Raw genomic sequence first — 17,528 nt, forward strand, 5'->3', positions numbered from 1 at the left:
GACATATTGTATTTCTACTTATATAGATATATCTGTGTGAGTGCATCTATTTGTATGCACGTGTATCTCCAGAGGCCGCTGGAGCTAGAGTTGAGAGCAGCTGTGGGCTGTTTGAGATGAGTGCTAGGAACTGGATTCAAGTCCACTGGAAAAACTACAAGTGCTCTCAACCGTTTCTGCATTCCCTGGATAAGACCATTTTGGCACTGCTTCAACCAGCACTAAGAATAAAGAGAGTTTTTTACACTGCTTACTATTTTCACTTTCTAAAACAACTTTGATTCAATTTTTTTCAAATATTAATTGATATTCTGTCAAACATTAAGTGATGTTTGGATCGGTGTTAAGAGGTTGTGCATTAGAAACTGATTTCCACTTTAATTTCCATTAGGTGAATGCAGGAAAATTCAAGAAAGCATTTGTGACTGAGATAGGAAACTAACTCTTATCAGCATTTCATCAGCATTTCCAATGACCTTATTTCCCATATCTCTTCGTACAATCTCCAACTTGACACATCTGCTGCTATTAGCCCTTACCCTGGAAAAAAATTAAGTAAACTGTACTGAAATTTCATCTTTTAATTTCATTTGCTTTTCCAAATAAATTCTGAAAAATGCTTCTAAACATAAAATATATTTTTCAATATTTTTAATTTTAGTAAAGAATTAAGTGCCTAAAATATGAATTGAAAAAGATATGGAGAAAGATAGATTTGATGTAGTTATCAATAGGTTTTATAATTAATTAATCCGTGAATAAAGAATAAGGGTGCTTGAATACATGAAGCTCAAACTGGCCTTGGACCAATTTTTTTAAAAAAAGTTGGCAGTAATGAGGGTCTCATTATAACAATGTTCTACACCAGATAGTTATTCTGTCCATTGATCCAAAAATATACTGCAAAATGTAAATATATGAAATAATGCATTTATATTCATAGTGACTAGGTGGTGTAAACATAAGTGTTGTCTATGGATATATATTTAAATAAACAATCACGTATATCACCATTCACAGTTTAATACTCTGAGCTTATATGCTTATTCAAGGTACATGTCCCATGATTTGCCTTATTTACAATAGAAGGGAATATCAAAGCAAATTACACACCACAGGAACATGTGCTAGTTCAACAGAATCAATTAGTATATTTTGAGGACAAATTTACACAATATGTTATTTTGGATGTGTTTCAAGAAAAAGAACATGAATCATACTTCAAAGCAGAAATACTTCTCAATGGTAAATGAAATCACATATAATTGTTAAGTTCATTAGTCAGCTGAGAAGCTTTCTAGTATCTTTGTAAAAAATTCTTCCTTATGTCAAGATAATTATTTTACTCATAAGAGGAATCGTTATACATTTAGCTGGCACCAAGCGCTTCAAGTGTTCAACTCGAGAACCACATAGAGCTGTATTAACATCACTCTAACAGGCCTACAAGAGACACTGTGAGAGCTCTGAGCAGATACAAGGTGAAAGGCTACTATGCAACTGACCAAAAGTGAAACAGGAGGGAAAGCATTGTGTAACAGCGGGTAGGACAACAGGGTGGGAGTTGGGGTGGAGCTGACTGTGTAGGAGCTGCTTTAATGATAAAAGCTACCCATGAGAAGAGAGGGACCAGGACTTATCCCAGAATCCCAAACTAGCAAACTGGAGGCAGATGAAGTAACCGATGACAGAAAAGCCAAGAGAGAGCAGTGTGTGCAAGCTGGACTCAAGATGCTAGAAAGAAAAGGCGCAAAGGAAAATCTGGTGGTTTAACAAGCAGGGATTATTTACTAAAACTATGTGAAGGCTATGGGCAACATGAAGTAGTTACATTTGGGCTTCGAATATAATCACAAAGCAGTATATTCCCAATGGACTCAGTCTCCTTATGACCACACAATAACCTGGGAAATTAAATAGTAGACAATTAAAAACATAAAGTATTTCTTTCCCAAACAGGCTACCACCAAAACATTTGATGGTTGGAGCCAATTGAAAGTGTTCCAAGAATGGCATTTTATCATAGTTATAGGAAGTTCTTAAGCACTATTTCTTCTCAAGGCCCACAGAGCATACTACTACCCCAATCTACTACATACACTAAGTAATATTTTGGAATTTTTAAATATACACTTTATGTATTTCCTGGCAAGAATGCCTACATACAAATTCCACAGTGGCCTCAGCATGTCCTGGAACAATGTTTATGAACAAGGAAATAGACATGGTTCTTGTAGGGTGGGGCAGTTAAGAGGTAAGAACATGTATTATCAAGGAGAAGTATAAGCATCCTACTCTTCCTCCAGCATTTTCCCAAATATCTAAAATATGTATTTTGCTAATGTTCCCTTTATTCAATAATACTTCTTAGATATATTATACCTGTGTGTGTGTATATGTGACTGTATATACATCTTCCTAAAGCTACTGTTAATTGATTTTAGACTATCCTACAATATAAAGATTATTTAAATGTTTCACTTTTAGGGAGCAGTAATTTGGTTACTTTTTACTATATAAAGTGCTATAAAGAATACTCTACTTATTTTTGACATAGCTCAGTGGTAGAGTACTTGACTAGCATGTATGAGAACATAAATTCTATGCCAGCACTGCAAAGCAAAGCCCACTTGTCTTAAAGTGAAATTATTTACCGTAAGTAAGCTGTGTTTGGTGTAAATGCTGTAATTCCAGGGCTGAGAAACAAGAAAGGAAGACAGTGAGACCAAGGCCAACCTGGGCTATGTTCAACAGCGTGGCCACAATCTCTCAACATGTTTACTGGCCATTTGATTTTCATGCTTTGGGAATAACTTTTCATGTCCTCTGCCCAGTAATCCATGACACTGGTTTGTCATCCATTTCTGGTTTTGAAGGTTCTGATAAACAAAGGTTTTCTTCATGTATACTCAATGTCATTTTAGCTTTCGGTTTATTTTTGTTGTTTACAAATATATTGTGTTATAATATTGAGGCTGAGGCTGGCTTTGAACTGAAGAGTTCTGCTCAGCTTTCTAACAACAGGATTGTAACAACACACTATTATGCTCAGCATGGCCATGCTGACTAGGGAAAATCTAATACATTCTTAGAAGCCTAGTGGTTTTATACTTCTATATAAGCTGATCTTCCTTCTCTAAGATTAAGTCATACAAGTTTGCCTTTATAGTTTATTCATTTTAACACTAAGTAATCCTATAGTCCTTTTTGTGCTACCAAAGCAAACCCAAAACTCCAGCTTTTTCTAAGCAGGTATTTAATCCTGATCACTTATGCAAAGATATACTTATTTATTACTGGTCTGATCTCTCTCTCTCTCTCTCTCTCTCTCTCTCTCTCTGTGTGTGTGTGTGTGTGTGTGTGTGTTTATGCGAAAGCCTGTGTGTGAGTTTAGTATTATTCAGGTGTATTTGGTTGCATGTGCATATGTATGGAAGTTAAGCTTGGGTATCACTCCTCAAGTACTATTCCCATTCATATTCATATTCTTTGTCTTGACTCTCTTTCACTTCTCCCTCTTTCTCTCCCTCCATCCCTCTCTCTCCCTCTTTCCAGGCTCTCCCACTGGCCTGGAACTTACCTACTAGGTTAGAGTAGCTGGCTAATATGCACCAGGGATCCATTTTCCAGGAGGCAGGCAAGGTCCACCCCTACTCTTCCATGCATATTTCCATGGATTCATGGATTTGAGGGGTGGAAGCCAGATTGTCAAGCTTCAAGGCATGACTTTAAAGACAGAACTACCTCTCCAGGCCACCACTCAGTGTTTACTACAATAGATTTTATAATTTTATAGATTTCAAATAGTTGGATGTTTCATCCTAGGTCACAGTGATGAATAAGCTATTACGAAGATTTCAAAGTGTTATAATAGGCAGAACTGTCAAAATTCTGTTCCCCAAAGACTACAAATCCTAATTCTTAAAACCTGGAATCTGATCAAAGTCCCTTTGATGGGTATTACATGGTATAGGTTACCTCTTAAAAGAGCAGGATGGGGCTGGAGAGATGGCTCAGCAGTTAAGAGCATCAACTGCTCTTCAGGAGGTCCTGAGTTCAATTCCCAGCAACCACATGGTGGCTCACAACTATTTGTAATGGGATCCTATACCCTCTTCTGGTGTGTCTGATGACAGCAACAGTGTACTCATATACATAAAATAAATAAATAATTTTTTTTTAAAAAAAAGAGCAGTATGATTTGTGGTCAGGAACCCTTAGATGAGTGCTGGTCTAGCTGGTTGTTGAGAAAGAAATCAGAATTCAGAAACCATAAGACTTCATTTTTACTGGGAAGATGGAATGAATGAAAGTTAATGTGACTAGCTCCTAGAAGCACAGACCAAGGCCCAGCAGATGAACAGCAGCCACACAACTGAAAACAGTGCCAGAAATTTGACAGCAACTTAAATGCTTTTGGATAAATCTATTCTCCGGGACTCTGAAGAAAAATACCCAGTGGGACAGATGAAATTCACTGTGAGGAACAGAGTAGTCAGCCAGTCCAGCCCAGCCAGACTGACCTATAACCTATAGAAACTAACATAGCAATGTTGCTGGGAGCTACAGAATTTACTACAGCTTCTTACAGAGCAAGTGCTTCCACTGGGGTTTCTATTGCTGTGATTAAACATCATGACCAAAAGAAACATGGAGAAGAAAGGGCTTGTTTCCACTGACAATTCTCAGGTCACACTCTGTCACTAAAGTGAAGACAGAGCAGACACTCAAGCTAGGAACCTGGAGGCAGGAACTGAAACAATAGCAATGGAGGAAAGCTGAAGCCATGGCTTTGCCTGGTATCTCTTAAAACTCAGTTTCACTTGACAAGGGATGGCAACCTCCCCTACCCACATCCCCTAGCTCCATGGGCTGTGAGCATGCACACTCAATCAAGAATGATCAAAGTGCCCTACATACTCGCCTGTACACAAGTATGAAAAAAGGAATTTTCTGTATTCAGTTTCGTCTTCCCACGTAACTCTAGGTTGTATCAAATAGACAAAAGATTAGTCAGCATAGCAAAAGAAAACTCAAGACAAGATCCAGAACAATTGCTGCCAGAATTAGCTATCCCCCATGGCTTTGGGGATCACCCCTGGAAATGGGGTCAGAGGACACAGGACATAATAGAACGCATTTGGATTCTTAGTGCTGCTCCCTAGTTAGGACTAACACATACAAACCTAATCCCTAACATTCCTGTTAAATTTTAAGACCTTCCTAAAATGAAAGAATAGTATCTCCCTAAAACATGTGAATATTATCAGTACAAAGCAAACTGATGCAGATATGTAGACACCACATGTCCTATACATAAGATAGCTTAGTTTTACTAAGTAAAAATGTGATTAAAAAACAGAACACAATAATAACATGATCAAGTCCTCAAATTTAAAATCAAGTTCACATAAGGTCAGAATATGTGATAAAGAAGCGTATTTCAATATTTTGTCTATATTTATACAGTGACTATAATGTTTATGGAACTCAATAGTTTGGCAAAATAGGAATTAACCAGCAATCTTAATCTCATTATCATAAACTGCGCCACTATTGACCTTCTACTGGGAGGGGAAAATGACTGTTGCATAACATATTAAATTTCTAAAATTTTTCTTACTCTAAGAAACACTGAATTATTCATATTCTGATACATAGGTAATTATGTAAACTCTGAAAAAGGATATTTTGAAAGGAAATTTATAACAGTAGGATAGCAAGACTTAAAACATGCTTCATGTTTTATCTGTGGTTTAAAGTGATATGTCTATGTGCCTAGTTGACAAGGAAATTTTGTCCTGCAGTCACAAGAGAAAAGTCTCAATTGAGTACATGTCAGTTTCAGAGTGGTCTGTAGGTATGTCTGTGAGAGAGAACCTTGGTTGTTACTTAAAGAAGAATGAACAGCAACTTTGGGCAGGTAGTTCTAAGACTGCACAAGAAAGCTAGCTGTCAATGAGTCAGCAAGTAACCATTCCGGTAAGTTGTGTTCCATGGCTTCTGCTTCACATTCTATCTTTAGTCTTGGTCTTGACTTCCTCAAAGAATGGACTCTGATCTAAAAATGTAAACTAAATATTTTCTTCACCTAAACTATTTTTGGATACAGTGTTTTATCACAGCAACAGAAAGAAAACTAGAACAAATGTTGATTTAATAAGTAACGGTAAAACTTACCTAGTTATCACAGTACTTCTAGATGTGGTAAGAGTGTGTTTCAGTTAACTGGCATTCACTGAGAAAGCCTAGCCATCTAACATCTACTTCCCAGCTGCCTGCCAAAGTGCCTGGTAACTCACAGTATAGAATTCTTTTACTAATGTTTTACCTGTTTATAAACAGTTTTATAAATGAGGGTGGCATGAAGAGTTAACCTCCATATCTTGTCATTCACTTGCACCTTAATATAAGCAGCTTTCCTTCAAAACCTATGCTAGATTTGAAATGAAGACAAAGAACAGTTCTGTATGTGTGAGTAATCTTCATAAACAAAGGGATAGCGTCTACTGCTTTATTACTGGCAACCACGAGTACTGATGTACAATTTCAATCCTGAGTATGGATTTGGGAAAGGAGAGAAAGCAGGCACATACTGAAACATACCAAATAGCTTTAAGTGTTCCTGAAAAAGAAATCACCCAGGCAAATGGCATATCATAGCAAAAAGATACAGAAAAGACAATGGTAACAAAAAAAGAAAAAATTTAGTTCACATGCTATGCCTATCTTAGTCTATTTGGGGTAAAGTATATATAAATTGGTTGTCTTAAAAACAAATTTATTGCACACAGTTCTAGAGATTGGGAAGTCCAATACAAGGAAACTCAGTTACTGCTAAGAACTCATTTTCTGGCTCGTACATTGTAACTCCATGCTGTGTCCCCATGTGATGGAAAGGATAAGGGAGTTATCCCCTCTTTTGAAGGACAATGATGGTCTCCAGGAGGGTTCTGCCTTCATGGATTAATCAATTACCTCAATACATGGAAGGTCTTACTTTCTAAATACCAGGATTTGGGGAGATTTGCTTCTAAACACAGGGAAACATTTGGATCATACCAATAAAGCATTTTTATTTCTCTTTACTCTATAGCCATTTAATAGCTCCATTCATCTATAAAAATACATAGTAGAAATTAAAATTATATTAGACTCCAAAGAATTATTATGAAAAGATGTATCACTGTAAAATTTAGATAAAGTACCTTTTACAAAAACAGAAACAAGCCTTTCTGTTCTGAAGCAAAGAACAAATCAACAAAGAGACACAAAATGTTGATGACTAATTTCAGGCTGGACTATATAACCAATTACATTTATACATAATTCATTTAAGAAATCTAGACACTACAATCAGAAGTTTTTTTAAAAAACAAAACAACAACAAAACCCACACATTTCTTTGCGGGGTAGACATACCTTAAAGGTTAAAAACATTAGTTGCCCCTGCAGGGGACTCGGTTTGGCTCCCTTACCGACACAGGTGGCTCAAAACTGTAACTCCAACTCTGGGGATCTAGCTTCCTGTTCAGGCCTCTTTAGGAACAGGGCATGTATGAAGTACACAGACAAAGTTGCAAGCAAAACATACATACACATAAAATAAAAATAAATCTCTAAAAAAAGAAATCTTGCTTTCTTCTTTATTTTATTCTTAGCTGGATCTCTTCTGCTGCTTCCTTTTCATGCCCTGTTTTATTTTCCTTCTTCTCTATTTGCTGCATTTCTTTTATTATATTATCCAGCATTTTCCCATTGCTATTCTTATTAATCGATGTTTTTGTATCTCTACTCCTTTTGCTTCTAATGTTACTGCATTATGTGCTAGTAATTGTTTCCAATTGTTTACTGCTATAACTCCATCACTGTTTTTTCTGTAAGTTGTGACTGATACCATAGTTAGTTTTCTTCCTTCTAAGTGATCTGAGCATTAGCTTTGGTGCCTTGCAAACCCTGGGAGGGTGTAGCCGTTGAGCTCAAAGTTAACGTCAGGCATGAGAAAATTCAGTTCCATCTTGTCATGATCTACTCCAGCCTGAATCTACTAAAAGAACCCAAGAGATTAATAAAACTTCTAGCCAACTCTTTGGGCCCACGTGGCTAAGTTCCAGAACAGAAACACAAGAAATAACAAAGAAGCAAGATATTTCCCCTCAAAGTTAACAATGTTAGTAACTGCCTGTAATGATTACAAGAATGATCAATGAATTTACACAAGACTCAAACACATGAGCCCAAAATAAAGAGGACACAAATAAATGATGAAATAAAACAAGGAAGACAAGCCAGGGAAGACAAAAAGAATGCAATGATATGAGGGGCTGGAAAAAAAAAAAATCACATGAAAAATAGAATGTTTCCCCTGAGCAAAAGTGAAAGAAAAATTGGAGTTTCAAATAATGTCATTTATTAATAATTGTAAGGTACATACTCTGAGAGGTTATGATCAAATATATAATTCAAAGATTATTTTTACTATAGAAAGAATCCCTTAACTGGAAAAAAAATTATTGAATTACCCTACTCTACTTAAGAGAAAATCTTATTAGAAGTAGACACTCAGTTTATTTTCAACTGCGTATGTATATGACTGAAATTTGTTATTAATAATTGCTATCAGGACATATTTTGTAACAACTTTCATGGACTTGATTTGTTTAAAAGCTACATAATTTTGTTTTTAACAATATCAACCTCTGCCCCCAATACACACACTGCTAATAAACTTAATAAGATAAAGCAAATAAATTTAGAGACTTGTAAAATAATATAGCTAATTCAATTTCATTAACAGCATATTTAATTCTTAGTGTTTAATTTTAATACTTTATTTATATTAGAACAAAGTACTTAGGATTAAATCAGTGTTTCTACTTACACAGCTCTGAGATACATTTTAATAACTTAAGATTGATACAGACATGCTATGTCTTTTAGGATAATTTCAGTGATTTATGATTCTCAAATCATTTATATTTCAATTTAGTGAGATAATGATAAATTATTAACCAAGTATAAAGTTTTACTTATGGTCAGGAATTTAAATTATGTAACACATCTCTTTAATAAATGTATAATCATGAAAAAGTAGTTAAAGAAAATAGACTATCAAGTTAAGAAAGAAGAAGAGGAGCTGGAGAACATCCAAGAAGTAGTAATATAAACTTGTAAGTGACAGGAAATAGTTTAGCTAAAGAAGCCTAAAGTAACGTGGGTTAGTAGAGAACAGAGGCTGGGGAGAAAGTGTCAGCATGAAAGCAGAGACTGTCAGTGCTCTCTTCTTAGAAGAAAGGGTATAAGAGAAACTTGATTAGCAAAGGAAAGAACTATAATAATATACCAAAATAATAACTATAATAATATACTAAGATAATATTCAGTCTGCAGTTTTAAAACTTCAAACATTATTATCAAAGATAAGGTTGTTAAGAGGCATCACTGAGGTTTTAATCCACAGTAAAGACGACTGAAGGCAATCACTCTTATAATAAATGTACATAGTAAATGTCATGTGTGCTGTTTGTACATGCTCATCTCAATGTACAATTTCAGCCCAACCTCTTAAGACAGTGCCTACTTGGCTTGGCTCCCTAGCACTCCAATTAAAAATCAGCATATTATACACATCTATGAATATCTCTGTGGCAATGACTGTTAAGGAGTCAGTGCATGAATACCCCAGGAGTCTTCTAACCTCAGATAAATTAAATAAAGTACCTTAAGTATCATTTCTCCACTTGCCCCAAATTAACATTTTGTTATATGAGTTTTACTTTATTTTTCCGGTTTGTAAAATGTCCTGGATACACTGATAGAAAATTCAAGATTCCCACTTTTTCTGGCTCAAAGGAAAATACTTTATATCAGAGATATTCTTACTCTGTCTTCAGGTAGTACTGATAGAGGACAGCAGACTCACCTCTCAACATTTCAAAATTCCTCCCACAAGCAATCCCAGGACACACTCCATCTCACTGTTGCATTGAGATCCAAGAAGAGCTACTACTTCATCCCACACACATATACGAGAGAACACTACCTCAGCCACCTACACATCTTTGGTACAAAGATGGCAGTCTTCCTACAAGAGGCAGTCTGAAAAGTAGAATACGCTATCTTTTCAGAGCCTGAACCACAAACCAACAGGCCAAACTAGTATCTCTTACTCATGCCTTTCAACTAGCAAAGGAACAATTCCTTAACCTAATACAGACTCCAAATATGCCTTCCATATTCTGCTGTCACAAGCAGCCATCTAGATGGAGCATGGACTAACAACTAACAACAAAGGGAAGGTTAGTAACTAACCCATCTCAAATTATGGCCAAGCTAAAAGCTTCTCGTTTTACCACGGTCATAGGAATTGTCCAAAGCTGATCATATCAAGCAGACAATTATCTGCAAGGGAAATAACCAAGCCAACAAGGCAGGTTGAGCCTAGAATCTCAGAGGCCTGGATTTCTCTCACATGCCACAAGATATCCTCACTTTACAGCCCACATCTGTTCTATCATCCCCAGACACTCAAAGAATTCTATCCTATTCTATTCTACCAACTCTTTCACCTAACAGCCAGGCTGTCTCATTTTACTAAACCTATTTACAGTCTACCCCTGAGGATCTTTTATAAAGACTATCACTGTTTCTTATAAAATCTGTCAAATTTCCAATCCCACATCCAGGCATTGCATCTTTCTTCTCCAACACTTCAAGCTAGGGGATCCCTCCCTGGGTCGGACTAGCAGCTCCACATGTCCACTAGTAGACATTTCAAATACATTTTGATCCTGGTTGATACATTCTTAGGATGGGTAGTGGTCAAAGACAGTCTCAGATCTCCTTTTCAAGGAGATCATCCCCCATTTCAGAGTTCTAACCTCCCTTCAATAAAGTAAATGAGCAGGCACCTTCAGGGTGCCTTGCTGTCCCTACCACAGCTAATCTCAATATGATGCATTAATCTTTTTCATCTTTATACAATCATCTCAAGATAACCCTCGTTTTACATTTAAACCCCAACAGAACCTTGCTCCCTTCGACATCAGAAGATACCAGGATAAACCAGCTTGCCTCCAGTCTCAGAAGAATGTGACGCCATACATCTGCTGAGACTCAGGTCTGACCCTACTAGGTTATGACCTACCTTTCCTTTTTCTACTTCCTGCTGCTTGCTCCTGTTGGTAGCAGATTCCATGTATGGAAATTTGGAGTTTAAAAGACTTACACTCAACTATTCACCCAGACCACTAAAGTGGTAGAAACCGGAGCCAGCTCAATGGAAGGATGCCAGTAAGAGATAAATATCCGTATAACACCTACATCAGTCTTTTTCATACTTGGCCACTTTGCTTGCTCACTTTATGACCAAACTAAAAATTATTGTCAACATTGGCCAGAGATTTATGGAGGCTGCCCTCACTGTTCTTATTGAATACAAGAGGCATATTCAGGAGAAAACTCTAACTTTTACAAGGAATGGGAGATTTTTATCTTTGAATTAAAAGCCCCTATCACTCCAGATGGGAAACAGAAGTCACTGGTAAAGTTAACTACCACATTTATCACAATTATTCATTGAGCACAATCAAAATACAAGGAGTACACACCCCATTCTCCCAACATGTAGGCTCAGAAAAAACAGATGTGACCTAACATTCATCAGAGCTCTTACCTCCCTAACATCTCCCTTCCTGAACAACACTGATCCCACCTCTCTGTCCTCATGGTCAATCCATCTTTTGTTTCAGACTTTAAGTTCCACACATCAGTTACTGAGTAACATTGTACCTCGCTGCTTTGGAGAACACTTGCTGTATTGCTCCTGGATCAAACTCATGCCCATCATTGGTGGCCTTAGATTCTGTTCACCACTCATTAACTGACCGAAGCCAAATATCACTACCTTATTTCTCTTACATTTTTTCTTTGGCATCACAAACTGCTTTAACCTCTCAGTGACACACTTTATGAGCACCCTGGATTCTTCAGATTGCAATTTTACACTATGACTCTGAGCACTACAACCCAGCCACTATATCTGAACATTCACCATGCTTTAATCTTCTGCAGCACACAAGTTTGTCACTGCCTATCCAGTGTGTGGTTCGAGACTTGTGTCCAGGTGTTCCTTTTCCCAAAATTTGGTGTGCTACCCACAAGAACCTTTGTTGGTTCTCATCACAGAGTTTATAGAAGCACAACAAGAAAGACAGAGAGTTCAAGGCCTACTACTTCTTGCAATCCTGGTGTCACCACTAGACCAGTGGGTCTAACTACATCCCTAACTACTATTTTCCTCTCAGCTCATCCAGGACCTTCAACCGATGGCTCAGGCCATCCTTACTTTCCAGGACCACATAGACTGACTGGCTTCTGTAGTGCTACAAAATTGGCAAGGATTATATCTAATAATAGCAGAGAAAGGTGGCCTTTTATTCTTCTTCATCAAAGAATGCTGCTTCTATGTAAACTACATGGGTATAATAAAAGACAAGATCCAACAACCCTAACAGATCTTCAAAAACATAAGGAATAGCTCAGTGCCTCTGGCCAGTGGCTCATTGATGGTCCAATATGGAATGGACCTTAGCTGCTCTTTTACTTCCTCTTAACACCTCTCTTAACTCCCTTTCTCCTCCTTTCCTTAATCCAAATGTACCTGGTCTTATAAACCTCTTGCCTATATTTTTTTATAAAAGTCAAAATAAATAACAACAGAAACTCTTTATTTTAGTGCACCTAAAATCTTAGCAAATCTTGTCTTAAAAATCATTTCCTCTAGGAAAATGTCCTTGGTAAGTGCTAATATGATAGTTTCTTGGAACTAGCTTCTCGATTAAAAGGCATTGGTTCCTTATTTGAGCCCATGAGATGACTAAAGACAAGATGAAAGCCTGCCATGTCTGCCTTCATTTCCTGTCTCTCTGTATGTCATCTTGAATAAAATCCCTACTTGATTCTTAATTTTGTATAACATCTATGATAGTATGGCTACCCCTTGAAGTGGATGCCATTATAGGAATCAGATTAATCTCCTCAAGTAAATGGAGTTATTCAGATTACTTTATAGAATAAAGTCAACTACACCTACAAGAGGGATGGCTAATTATGCAAATTCTTGCACCGTTGCCCTAATTATTTCTTATTTTGAACCCAACAACAATTTAAATGCCCTAAATATGAACAGAGTGTTACTGGATCCAATTATTTGTTCACTTCCCAAGTGTGAATAACTCTTATCTATTTGCTTTTTATCATAACACACTTTATCAACAGGCATATTAGAATAGGTGATCAAGCCCAGTTAGTATATGTGCATATGTATGTTCTTGTTTCTTGAACTCACTTGAAGAATCTAAACCCCAAGACTCCTCTAGAAGGTACAATATAGAGATAGCATGCTTGTTGATTTATATGCTTACTGATTTGGGGAGAACAAAATACATATGTGTCTTTTTCCAAAGAAAATGTAAGTGTTAGATAATTACAGCTAGCTGTAAAGGTTGCTGAGAAATTTGAAAGGGGTGGGGCTTGTAGGTCCTAGTTCCAATGGTTTAAGATTCATCATCAATATCAGCGATATCTGTAGACCCAGGACTAAAATTAGTACTAAAATTCTGTCCTGTGTCCAGGAGATCTACCATTAAAAAAACCTGATCTGGCTAAGAACTAGTGGACAATAAGGTCCCTCTCCTAGAAGTTAATTCTGTTAGGCTTAGGAGGATTGTCTCCTAGAGGCAGGTATAAAATTACTGCTGTGAAGAATAAGTTATAAAAAAATTCTTAAACAAATCTTCCAAAGTAGAATACCAAATACCAAATAGCACAGAAATGATGTAAGACTAAGAGTCCATGCCTAGTCAAAATTCTACAGACTATTCATCTAATCTAGTATTTTTATAAAGACAAGATTTGTATTATAAAAACTGTCACTTCTAATCAAATTATAGTAAAAAGCTGAATCAACAGAATTAACTATCTTTAACATTGATACTTGATTTCAATATCCATCAATTTTCACCAATGTCACAAATAAAAGCTAAAAGCATTCAACAGCATTCTAATTAAAATTTCAAACATTACAGGCATATTAGATCAATAAGAAATTATTAACATACTATTATTATCAGTTATGGATGATTGTATTGCATAAAAATGTAACACTCAAGCTGGGCAGTGGTAATGCATGCCTTTAATCCCAGCACTTGGGAGGCAGAGACTGGCAGACTTCTGAGTTCAAGGCCAGCCTGGTCTACAGAGTGAGTTCCAGGACAGCCAGGGATTCACAGAGAAACCCTGTCTCAAAAAACCTAAAAAAAAAAAAATTCAACCAAGGGAACTTCAAACAAGAAACTCTTCTAGTAGGCAGGGAGAGGAGAATAGAATAAAAGGAAGGGGAGGATAAAGTGAAAAAAGAGAAAAAAAATCCTTCTGAATAGGCCTACTAGAACAATATAACAAGTGTTTCCAAGCAAATCTAACACTAGCCAACTATGGGAAATAAAACAATGTTGACAAAAAAAAAATGAGAATTCTCACCTACTATGCTTGACACAAGCAAAAGGAAGGTATCACCTGCCTTGAACACCCCAGAGGAAAGAATCTGAGGAACTGAAAATATTCTCACCTACTATGCTTGACACAAGCAAAAGGAAGGTATCACCTGCCTTGAACACCCCAGAGGAAAGAATCTGAGGAACTGAAAATATTCCATCAGAAAGTATTTCTACAGAACAGCTCAGGAGTTCTTAAAGAATGGTCCAGGTGTACAAGAGACTCTTCTTTTTTAATGGACAAGAATGAAGTGTGAGTATGTGTGCATGCATACGTGTGTGTTTGTGTGTTTGTGTGTGTGTGTGTGTGTGTGTGTGTGTGTGTGTGTGTAAACATGTGTGCAGTCAGCTATTTATGTTTGGAGATGCTGACTTTCTACTTCTGGCAGCAGTCTCCTTTTCATGGGATAGATATAACAGAATGTCACTGTGTTCTACAGTTCAGCCTTGAACTTGCTATATGTACAGGCTAGCCTCTAACCTACTCAGCCTTCCACAGGCTGGGATTATAGACATGTATCATCATACTGCTACTGCTTTGTTTTTATTAACACTGTGTGTGTGTGTGTGTGTGTGTGTGTGTGTGTGTGTGTGTGTGTGTGTAAGAGAGAGAGAGGGAGACAGGGAGAGGGAGAGGGAGACAGGGAGAGGGAGAGGGAGACAGGGAGAGGGAGACAGGGAGAGGGAGAGGGAGAGATGGGGGAGAGGGGAGGAGAGGGGAGGAGAGGGGAGGAGAGGGGAGGAGAGGGGAGGAGAGGGGAGGAGAGGGGAGGAGAGGGGAGGAGAGGGGAGGAGAGGGGAGGAGAGGGGAGGAGAGGGGAGGAGAGGGGAGGAGAGGGGAGGAGAGGGGAGGAGAGGGGAGGAGAGGGGAGGAGAGGGGAGGAGAGGGGAGGAGAGGGGAGGAGAGGGGAGAGGGGAGGAGGGGGGAGAGGGGAGAGGGGAGGAGAGGGGAGAGGGGAGAGGGGAGGAGAGGGGAGAGGGGAGAGGGGAGGAGAGGGGAGAGGGGAGAGGGGAGGAGAGGGGAGAGGGGAGAGGGGAGAGGGGAGAGGGGAGAGGGGAGAGGGGAGAGGGGAGAGGGGAGAGGGGAGAGGGGAGAGGGGAGAGGGGAGAGGGGAGAGGGGAGAGGGGAGAGGGGAGAGGGGAGAGGGGAGAGGGGAGAGGGGAGAGGGGAGAGGGGAGAGGGGAGAGGGGAGAGGGGAGAGGGGAGAGGGGAGAGGGGAGAGGGGAGAGGGGAGAGGGAGAGGAAGCAAGCATGCATTTCTATCTAAGGAGTAAAATACTATCAAGTCTATGCAGTAGGGTCAAAGATGTTCTCTAACTTTTCATGAAATGTTTAGAGGTTGATTGTTTGGTTCAATGCCTACACTGAGGAAGACCAATCAATCACCTGTCATACCAAATTGGTCTTGGGGGTTAGGAAGGAGAGCTACAAAGCAATAAAACCTGTTTGTCTTCCCCTACTCAAGTCCCATTATCCAACCAAGCATTCACTTAAACCCTGTGTAGGAGGCTACACAAAGTTTTGGTAGGTATACAACTAGCCAAAAAGAAAAGACAAAGTTATTAAATACAGTATGGTTCTGAAGTATAAATGAGTCAGATAATTTCAGTTTACATTGAACATATTTTTAACATGAATAGTATAGACAAAAAGCGAAACAGGGAAACAAGCAAACGAACAAACAAACAAAATTCACTAAAGCTTTACTAAATTAAACCTCTCATCCAAGAAAGATCTTCCTCATCCTCCAGGCTCTAGTCCAGAACTGTGTTTCCTGCCACATCCCATAGGTCTCTTCTATGCCACATCCAACCACTCTTAAATCCTTCCTCAGAATCTAGACTGGTGAGTCTCCCTTGATGGCCGCTAACCTGGCAGATCTAGCTCAAGTCCCACACTCACTGTCCTGCTCTATCCAGGTTGTTAGATAACTGCTTTTATCCTCAGATAAAAACAATATAATACTGGCATAATACGTAGACCAATGGAACAAAATCTAAGACGCAAACGTAAGTACACGTGACTTCATACACTACGTATTAGACAAAGATACCAAAAACAAATGCTGGAAGAAAATCTCCCACAAATGGGGCTAGAAAAACTGGAATCCACATACCACAGAACAAAACTAGAGCCACATCTATCACCTTGCTAAGCTCTGATAACACTGATTTTAGAAACAAAATCCCTGAGTTACTTGGCTCTTCCCATTATTATATACCTATAATAATGCTCTACATATGCTATAGTAAGCACTGGGTAATATATAAATTTAATGCAAGAAAAGCTCTCTGAGAGCCAAAACAAAGGAAGAAACACAGAGGAAGAAAGCAAGGACCAGGACAGTTCACATACATACTACAGACCTGCTACCATCTCAAAAAGTTAAGTCCTGGAACTAGGAACCTTTGGCATATTTATACTCATTCAAAGTGTCATTTTTTACATGGGTAGGATCAAAATTAGATCCTGAACCAGAAATCTTACCTATTCAGCAAGTGTTTAATATTGACAGATTGGTGTTAACTTTTTAACGTTAAAAATGCAGAACAATGTCTCAATTGATCTTTACTTATTCTTTGAAGCAAGCCCTACCTTTTTGAAAAGTATTAAACTGTAAAGTTGGTAATGATGTCAGTAATCCCAGTGGCTTTTAAGGCACTATTTGTAGAAGTTCCTTTTTAGTACTAGTGGGGAGGGGGGTAGGAGGGAGGGAGGGAAAGAGGAAGAAAGGGAGGGAAGGAAAGGAAGGAAAACAGCAAAAAAGAAATGAAGGAAGGATGACAGAGGGAGGGAAAAGGGAAAAGATAAATGTAACTAGTATTTTGAAATATGCAAGTCCTTGCCACTATTTGGAACAAATAACTCACAATGTGCTCATACGCCACACAGAGAACTGTTAACTGGCATATAGTACTTGTCAGTAGCTTTCCTAAACAAGCCAAATTTCCTGAGCATGAATAAGACCTGTA

The 17,528-nt window shown here is 38.1% G+C and overlaps 1 protein-coding gene across 7 annotated transcripts in view; it reads right to left on the bottom strand.

Annotated features, from left to right (window-relative positions):
* Nucleotides 1-17,528, bottom strand: part of Rfx3 (regulatory factor X3) — a 239,369-nt gene that overhangs the window by 120,621 nt on the left and 101,220 nt on the right. The window lies entirely within an intron of this gene.

This window comes from Arvicanthis niloticus, chromosome 1, assembly GCF_011762505.2.
Source record: "Arvicanthis niloticus isolate mArvNil1 chromosome 1, mArvNil1.pat.X, whole genome shotgun sequence".
Lineage (NCBI taxonomy): Eukaryota > Metazoa > Chordata > Mammalia > Rodentia > Muridae > Arvicanthis > Arvicanthis niloticus.